Source organism: Hibiscus syriacus, unplaced genomic scaffold (assembly GCF_006381635.1).
Source record: "Hibiscus syriacus cultivar Baekdansim isolate YM2019G1 unplaced genomic scaffold, ASM638163v2 tig00117034_pilon, whole genome shotgun sequence".
Taxonomy (NCBI): Eukaryota; Viridiplantae; Streptophyta; class Magnoliopsida; order Malvales; family Malvaceae; genus Hibiscus; species Hibiscus syriacus.
Window position 1 is genome coordinate 4,149,056 of NW_024063533.1, and position 7,304 is coordinate 4,156,359.

Sequence of the window (7,304 nt, forward strand, 5' to 3'; positions counted from 1 at the left end):
ACCTCATATGATATCTACCCCACATGCTTATTATTCCTACCCGGACATGATCTCTATCCCGCATGCTAATTTTAAACAAATCCTAACAGCATATTTGTCTAGTTCGCATGCTTTGAACAGAAAATGAAGCAAGAAATAATTCAGGCATCCTAGGTTTTAAAATGAGATTTTGGGGTGGGCTCTAATTCTCCATGGTCTCCTGGTTTTGGTTCAAAAATGGTACTCGAGTTCTCCTTGCTGGTACCCCCTTGGGCTTGCCAGACCCTTAGTCCTAAGCCTATTACAAGCTTGTGTGAACTAAGTTAAACTTGAGAGGACGCATTCCCTTATGTCTGTGCGGTGAATAAATTCACACGAAGACATAAGATATATGAATCCCGAAAGCTACTTGCTAGGCCTGTGCGGTGAATAAATTCACATGAAGGCGTCACTTTCACCCTCACTTAAATAGGGTTTGGAGCTCGAGTATAGAGCCAAAGATGAAAGTTTTTCAAATCTGAAATCATTGAAAGAAAATATCAATACAACTATTTATTTTAAAAAATAATCAAAGGTAAATAATTGGAATCGAATAAATAAATTTAAATTTAAATTTACCATTTTCGAATAAAAAGACAATCGAAAATTAATTTCGGCTTGACTCACTTGCCTGTCCCCAGTGGAGTCGCCAAGCTATCAGAACCATCTTTCGGTTGGGTCCGAAATTGGGCTTCGACTTGAAATAATTGGTTAGAGTCGCCACCGATCATTTTTAAACATTTAGGTGGATCGAACACCGTCTTACCTGAACTACGTTGCCAGAAATGTGTCGGGCTCGGGAGTCGGTTACAGTCAAGGAGGGATTAGCACCCTTGAACTGCCCTTTAGGTACCAATTAATTTGTCGGTTATCTTTAATTGCGAAAATTAAAATTTTTAAAATTCGATTCAAATTACTTACCTTTGATCGGTTGAAATTTTTTCTAAAAAAATCGAAAATGTTAGATAAGAAATAATAAATAAATATTAAATAAATTAAGGGAAAAAATAAAATTAAATAAAAAATAAAAATAGCAAAAAATAAATAAATAATTGAAAACAATTGCAAAATTAATCGAACATGAAGAATGAAGCAAAACACAAATCATATTCGTCTAAAAGTCAATAAAAATGCGTAACAGTGACCGGATTAAACCTTAAACAAAAAATGGCATGGAGATTATAATGAACCTATGGTATGGACTAGGTTTCAAAAGGAAACGGCAAAATGACAGTTCAAAAGCTTCATAAAGATAACTTCAAAATAGTTAAGTAGTTCGTCCATGTGGCAGCATAAGCTTTCAACACAAAATCAAAAAGTGAATCAACAGAATCCAAGTTATCATAAAATTCCCCGGGTTTATTCCGACAAAAATGCCATACCAAAGATCGTCCGTGATTAATGAAGTAGCTCTCTCTACCGCACCAAGATATACACCAGGGTCAAGTGTTGGAGGCAAATGATGGAACATTTTTTGATTTGGGTAATCCAAGTCAACTGCAACATGGCGATTTGTTACTCGTTGATGCATGCGCACTCCAGTTTAGTTAGTGGAATTAGTGGCAGTAGTTTCAGAAGCACCATTGGCAGCAAAAATTCCACTACCAGTCATCTCTTTAATTTTGTAACCCGAGCAAGGCTTCATTCTTTCCTTTTTGAACCACCATCGCTCCCGGTTACCCGAAGTTAGAGTCCACCGTGAATTCCGCCGTGTAATGAACCCTTTCGGCTTTAACCTTTGCCTACTTCGACCAGTCCTTCAACACTGCTCCTTTGTTTTTCCTTGCAGTAATTTCTATGCCTATCTAGCTCACCAAGTTAGTTGGAATCGAATCCTCCTCAGTACCATGCAAACAGAAAATCAAATGAGTTATATATATATATATATATATATTAGTCGATTGGAACAAATGGGTATAAGAACCCCAATCAAATTGTAAACAGGGGTCCCTCTTCCCTTCGATTTTACAGAAGCAAGCAATAAAATACCGAAAATTTCTTATGGAAGAACCATCAATTTTTTGGCAGTAACATTTTCTCATTTCCTTTTTACATTCCATTGGCATCATATAAATAAAAAAGTAGAGAAGAGGGATTAGTTCTTTCACCAGTTTTTTTTTTCTGCTCAAGAATAGAAATTGGCTCCATGGCAATTGCTTTGAACTGGCGAGAAAGTGTACAAACTCTGGATATTGTTCCACTTGCTCCATCTCAGCCTTAGTCATCTCAAGTGGAGATATCTTCACAGTGCAGTAAGGTCCTCGTGTGCTAAGATCCTCTATATTGAATCTGCATAAACCTTCCCCCTTGGCTCCCTGACCTTTCTCCTCTTCATGGTTCGAAGATGGCAGAAGATGTGAAGAGTAGAAGCCTCCATTGCGTGGTAATACGGCATCGTCGAAAACCAATGGTGAGATACGTGAGTTCCGGTTATGTTATGGAATACCTTGTTCAGTATCCCGTAATTACGGTCAACGGTTGCCAGCATACCTCGTAACCAATCCCGCTCCGACGAATCATAGTGCGACAATGCTGGGTGAGTGTGTTTCAAGTAAGTTATCATGACGAGGAAGGCGTTGAAAATGAGCAATGGAACACCATAAACGCAAATAACCCAAGCCAACCCTTTAGCCAAGACGAGACGGTACAGCCTGTAGGCGACAACGAGGACACCGACATCGGATACATAGATTTGCAGCCATTCGCGGTCGTTATAGATGGGGCCGTAAGGATTTTAGTGGCATGCAAATCCATTATAAGGTCTGATTGCTACGTTGAACATCAAGTAAAGAGGCTAGCCGAGGGTCGGTTGTATTGTGACTGAGAAGAATCGACCTAGTGTATCGTTGAGGTACTTCGCCCTCCATTTAATGGAGCTACGTTTCTTCGGGACAACACTTCGTCGCGTTCAAGGGAACTGGTGTTGGAATGGTGACGACGGTGGCTGTATTTCCATCAGAAATACGGGATGAGGAGGGCCGAGTGAAGGATGAGACCGACGGTATCATCGACCCATTGGTAGTCGTTGTAAGCGTGGTGGCTGCGATTTTGGAACCAAACTTTGATCTATTTAGGTTCGATGTTGAAGAGGATAGGGCACTCACGAATGAGCTGTTGGCGACGCATAGAGCTTGGCTTGGGGCACTTATGGTAGACGTTCTCCAAAGCTTCAACTTGCTCGGGCGTGTACCGCACGTACTTCCCGTTGTCCATTGTTATCTTGGTCCCTTCTTTGCAGGCTGAGCTCACCGCCATCATCGCGTCATTTTACTCAACTTTAAAGACACAAAGATCAACAGCTACACCTAAAAAATCCATCTAAAAAAGTCCTTATTGATGTGTACTCTTTAGAAACGAAGGAGGATATTTGTACGACGAAACCTCTGAAACATGTTCCAAACAAAAAAAATGAAGAACAACTATTTTTAGTTGGTTGTTGGGAAGTGATTTTTTGGTATCTCCCCCTTTGGGTTTTCTTTGTTCTGCTTTTTTAAGGGAGAAATGAAGGAGAGAAACAGAGAGAGAGAGAGAGAGAGAGAGAGAGAGAGAGAGAGATATTGATCGTAAAGGAAGAAATAAAAGGTAGTAGAGTAGGTGGGTGATTAGAGGTGGGGTAGTGGTGTAATACATGGGGTTTAGTGGTTTAGTGGGTTGGTAGATTATGTTTCCTATTTTTAGGGGTTATATACGGGCCTTGCAAAATAAAAAATAAATAATAATAATAAATAAATAAATAAATAAATATTATAATATATTTGTTTTTGTAGACCCGGATAAAAACGGGTGTCTACAGTCCAATAAATCTTGGACTCGATTTTCCTTTTCTTCCAAATCTCAGAATCTTTTTCCAATGTAACACTTTAAGAAATACCTTATCACCTACTTGATATTCAATATCTTTTCTTTTTAAATCATCATAAGATTTATGTCTATCTGCAGCTATCTTTAGATTATCTTGGATGATCTTCACTTTGTTTTCCATCTCCTTAATTAGATATGGACCAATTACATCTCGATCTTTTAATTCATACCAATTCAGTGGCGTTCGACATTTTCTTCCATATAATGCTTCAAAAGAAGCCATTTTGATACTCGATTGATAACTATTGTTATAAGCAAACTCTGCTAAAGGCAATTACTTTTCCAATGATCCTTTGAAATCAATAACACACGCCCTTAGCATGTCTTCAAGTATATGAATAGTTCGCTCAGATTGACCATCTGTCTGAGGATGATAAGCTGTGCTGAAATTTAATCGAGTTCCTAATGCCTCATGCAAAGACTTCCAAAATCTCGAAGTGAATCTCGGATCTCTATTTGAAACTATCAAAATGGGTACTCCATAAAGTCGTACAATTTCTCTGACATAAAATTCAGCATATTTGTTTATAGAATAATCTTCTCGAATTGGGATAAAGTGTGTTGTCTTTGTCAATATATCCACTATCACCCATATCGAATCTTTCTTATTGGTGTCAAAGGTAAACCTGTTACGAAATCCATGGTAACTCGTTCCCATTTCCATTGAGGAATGGATATAGGTTGCAGCAACAACGAAGGCACTTGATGTTCTTTTACTTGCTGACAGGTTAGACATTTAGAAACAAACTCAGTGATAGCTCTTTTAATACCTGCCCACCAATACCGACTCTTTAAATGTTGATACATTTTATTTCCTCCTGGATGCATAGTCAAAGGATTATAATGAGCCTCAGAAAGAAGATATTTCTTTAGTTCTTCGTCATCAAGTATGCAAATTCGATTTCGATAATACAAATATCCATCAGACATAATTTCAAAATCTGTCATTTCTCCTTTCTTTGCTTGCTCCATTCTATCTAGACACTTCTTATCTTTATTCTAAAGATCCCTGATTCGATCTACTAGGGCAGGTCTCAATCTCAATTCTGCAACCAATGCACCATTTTCGTCTATTGATAGTCGTGCATCTAATGCTCTCATAGCAGGAAAGGTTTTTCGGCTAAGTGCGTTAGCTACCATATTAGCCTTCCCAGAATGATAATCAATAATCAAATCATAGTCTTTGTGAAGTTCAACTCATATCTTTTGCCTTAGATTTAACTCTTTCTGAGTGAGCAAATATTTTAAACTCTTATTATCTGTATAAATGTACCATCGCTCACCATACAAATAGTGACGCCATATCTTCAAAGCAAACACTACAATTACTAGTTTCAAATCATGTGTCGGATAATTCCGTTCGTGTGCCTTTAACTGCCTTGAAGCATAGGCTACCACTTTACCTTCTTGCATTAAAACACATCTCAAACCATTATGAGACGCATCACTATAGATTACGTAATCTTTTCCTGACTCTAGTTGTACTAACATCGGGGCCTCTGCCAGAATCCTTTTAAGCATATCAAATCTTTCTTGACACTTTTCAGTCCAGACAAATGGTATATCCTTTCGAAGTAACTTAGTAAGTGGAGATGCAATTATTGAAAAATCCTTCACAAATCTATGATAATATCTAGCTAATCCCAAGAAACTTCAAAATTTCGAAAAATTTTGCGGAGGTTTCTACTCCACTGTCGCTTGTACCTTATTGGGATCCACTCTAATTCTTTCTGCTAAAATTGCGTGGCCCAGAAAGGCAACCTCTGACAAACAAAATTCACATTTTGACAATTTAGTATATAACTTTTTATCTCGTAATGTCTGTAGTATGATACAGAGATGTGTGTCATGCTCCTCCTTAGTCTTAGAATACACCAAAATATTATCAATGAATACAACCACAAATTGATCCAAATACGACTGAAACACCCGAATCATCATATCCATAAATGCTGCTGGAGCATTGGTCAGTCCAAACGGTATCACAACAAACTCATAATAACCATATCGGGTTCTGAAAGCCGTCTTTGGAATATCTTCCTCCTTTATCTTTTGCTGATGATACCCTGATCGAAGATCAATCTTAGAAAATACTAAAGCACCTTTAAGCTGATCAAACATATCATCGATCCTTGGAAGAGGGTATTTATTCTTCAATGTCACCTAATTCAGTTTACGATAATCAATACATAATCTCATCGATCCATCTTTCTTTTTAATAAAAAGTATCGGTGCACCCCATGGAGATACACTTGGTCTAATAAAACCTCTATCAAGTAGCACCTGTAATTGCGTCTTTAATTCTCTGATTTCCGTTGGAGCTATCCTGTATGGAGTCATTGAAATAGGTGCAGTGCCCATGAAAATATCAATTTTAAATTCCACTTCTCGATCAGGAGGTAATCTAGATAATTCATCAGGAAATACATCTAGAAATTCTTAAACCTTCAGAATATCCTCCAATCGAATTTTAGATGTCCGGGTATCAATCTCATTTGCTAAGAAAGTTGTACAACCTTTTTCCATCATTTTCGATGTCGTCACTGCTGATATTACATTAGGAAAAGATCTCATTATTTCTCCAATTACTATTATCTTTGTACCCGCCACATCCTTTATAAATAATCGCTTCATGCAACAATCTACCCAACCATAATGCCGAGATAACCAATCCATGCCCAATATAATTTCAAACTCATTAAACGGTAACTCCAAAAGATTCGTCGGGAATACAACCCCTTGAATCTTTATCGGACAATTTCTACTAATTCGTGTGACTCTAGCACTATGACCCAATGGATTTATAGCTATCATATCACTATTGATGGGTTCTAACAGAATATTCTTATTTTTAACTAATTCCTAACTAACATAGGAATGCGTAGAACTCGAATCTATTAAAACAAATGCAGGCTCATCATAAAGATAGAAAGTACCTGCTATGATCTCTGGATCGTTACGATCCTCATTAGTCTTGATATTGTAAATTCTCGCTGGAGCACGAACATCAGACTGGGAGGCTGTCTCTGAATATCCCCCCTCTACCTCTAGCTCGACCACCTCTCTAAGGCATTACCACTGATCGCTCTGTCTGAACAGATCTCTCTCCTACCATCGGGCAGTCTCTGAGATAATGAATTGGGTATCCACAACGAAAACAAACTCCTGATCCCACTCTATATTCACCAGTATGATATTTTCCACACTGTGCACATAATGGGTGTTGTCCCTGAGACTGAGCTAATCTGCTAGATCTTGTAGCCATTGTCTGTACCTGACGCCCTTTTTCCTTAGCCTCAGATCCTCTACGACTAGATGCACCAACTTTTTATTTACTCTGGTACTGATATCCTGAACCTCGATCTCTTTTAGATTGAGATGAGGATGATGCTCATGATCTTTTAGTCTGTCATCTTCGCTCTATC

At 38.1% G+C, this 7,304-nt stretch overlaps 1 pseudogene; it reads right to left on the reverse strand.

Moving 5' to 3' along the window:
• Positions 1-2,296: 2,296 nt before the first annotated feature.
• Positions 2,297-3,273, reverse strand: LOC120196916 (annotated as a pseudogene).
• Positions 3,274-7,304: the final 4,031 nt, after the last annotated feature.